The 2,293-nt window shown below is 46.5% G+C and overlaps 1 protein-coding gene across 2 annotated transcripts in view; it reads right to left on the bottom strand.

Annotated features, from left to right (window-relative positions):
• Nucleotides 1-1,110: 1,110 nt before the first annotated feature.
• VWA1 (von Willebrand factor A domain containing 1) overlaps nucleotides 1,111-2,293 on the bottom strand; it is a 22,026-nt gene continuing 20,843 nt past the window's right edge. For both annotated transcript variants that reach the window (XM_008641167.2, XM_017744084.1), the window contains one exon: nucleotides 1,111-2,293. This exon is cut by the window's right edge and continues 494 nt beyond it. The gene's annotated coding sequence lies outside the window, so the exon portion shown is untranslated.

Genomic DNA, 2,293 nt, shown 5'->3' with positions numbered 1-2,293 from the left:
AAGGACAAACGGGGAGGGCGGCGCTTCCGCGTAGCAACGGGAGTGTGGGGCGTTGCTAAGGGCCGCGAGGCGGGGCGCGGCCCTGCGGTTATCCCGGGTTGTCCCGGATTATCCCGGATTTCCACCGGGAATCGGCTCCTTGGAGTGGCAGAGATGATGGGAAAGTGGAAAGGAAAAGGGGAGCGCTGAGAAACGCATTGCTGTGGTTATCCGGGATAAAGAGCGGGATTTCCCGTGGAGATCAGCTCCTTAGGCAACTGCTTGGAATGGGAAAGACAAGATAAAAGTCTTTAGAGAAAGGGAGTGAAGGGAAGCCCATCTATGTGCTGGTTTGGGATAAAGAGCAAGATTTCCCTGGAAATCAGCTCCTAATCCAACTACTCAGAATGGGGAAGATGAGACAGAAGCTTCCAGAGAAGGGGAGCGCAGGGAAACACGTCTCAGTGGTTTTGTGGGATAAAGTGCGGGATTTCCCATGGAAATCGTCTCCTTAACCAACTGCTTGGAGTGGGAAAGATGATAGGGAAGGCTTTAGAGAAGGGGAGTGCTGTGGAAGTCAGAAACAGGTGGAATTCTGAAGCCCAAAATGGTGTAAAATGTAGAACACACCCGGGGCTGGAGATGCCCTCTGGGGTCTTTTTTTTTTCTTTAAATGTTCATGTTGCTTCCCAAATGCCCACTTAGAATCATGGAATCAAGGGATTTCCTGAGCTGGAAGGGACCCACAAGGATCAGAGTCCCAACTCCAAAAATCCCACCCTGTGCCTGAGCGTGTTGTTCACAAATATTTACTAATTCTGACAAGATTTCTGGGACTTTTACTCTTTGTCTCCTTGTAGAGCAATTCTTACTGGAACTGAGGCTTTATCGAGACCAACATATTTCTATTTTTATATTTCCAGCACATTTTGAGGGATGGGGGTAAAGTTTTGTGTAAACCAGATTATGAAGTCACGGGTAAAACACTTCCCAGTCTTTTAAAATTATGGTGATTTAACAGGGTGATCTCAGAAGCTTTTCCCAACTTTTATGATCCTATGAATGCCAGCTTTTTTTGCCCTGGAACAAAACCCACAATTCACAGATTTGCCATCAAGCACAAAGGAACCATTCAGCAGCTCTTGTATTTATATTTAATTGTCTTCAAAAGGGTGTGTTACAACCGGGGGGATGACACGTTAATGTATTCATAAACTATGCAGGGAATTGTGCAAACTTAATTTCTGTCCTACAGCAAGAACAAACAAAATCATCTCGTTGCATGAGCGGTTCCAGGGGCTTTATCATCCCTTCAAGCACAGGCTCCACTGAGATTAATCAGTCACAAATGCACATTCCAAAGGAGGACACAAATCATGTGAAAATCTCTTTACAGAGTTAATGAGTGACTCACCTCCCTTCTATCCCTCTCTCCTGGACAAGACAGCCCAAGGAAAACGCTCCATAAAGGTGGAGATGAAGGATTCAGCTCCCAGGAGACAAGGTCAGGGATAAAAGTTCCTCTCAGCTGTGAAAGGAGCTGTTTTAAGAAGGGTTTGTGACGCTGCATGGGGCTCTCCAACAAACAGCACAGCTTCAAAAACAACTTCCACATGTAGGACAAATAAGCAATAAACTTAAAATAGAGCAGGTGTTACTGAGGGAGGGTGTTCCCACTGATGCTGGGGTTTAGCAGAGAACTATCTACATTTCTTTACAGCCCTAAGCCCTGAACTTTGAAACCATTTGCTTGGTCACTAGGTATTTATATTTAATTTGTCTTTCTTTTTTCTCCCAGCTCCCCTTTCCAGAGTGGCGTAGCGACAGCGAGTTCAAGCCTGGGGCCAAAAGGGAAAGAATCAGATTTACTCTTCTCCCTTAAAACCCCTCATTTTTAAGTGTTGCTCAAGCTTAGCACTGGGTGGAAGCCCAAGACAAGACACCAGAGATGTGCTGAGAGTGTTCAGAGTGCAGAGGAATGATAGTGCTGGAGACTTACTGCCTGTAATTAGTCACAGAACAAGCTAATTAATCTCCATGAAGACAGCAGGAGTCCCATTTGGTGAAAAGAGGTTGCAGGAAGGAATGCCAGAGCAACCCAGTGCTGATGATCCAGGCAGGACCACACTGGTGTTTGAATGAGAAACAAAAATAACTGCTTTAGATGGTCTTGTCTGGCTTTTCTGGACTCTCGGCTGCTCCCTGAGGGCTGAGAGCCCTGCAGGGACCTGCTGGGGAAGCACATTCCCAGGATTTTTGAGTTTCCTGCTCTCTCACACTCCAGGTTCCCTGGCTCATGGCAGCAGGACTGGGT

The sequence above is a fragment of the Corvus brachyrhynchos genome, unplaced genomic scaffold (genome assembly GCF_000691975.1).
Source record: "Corvus brachyrhynchos isolate BGI_N302 unplaced genomic scaffold, ASM69197v1 scaffold68, whole genome shotgun sequence".
NCBI lineage: Eukaryota > Metazoa > Chordata > Aves > Passeriformes > Corvidae > Corvus > Corvus brachyrhynchos.
Note: the sequence above shows the minus strand (reverse complement) of the source record. Positions and strands in the feature narration are given on the sequence as shown.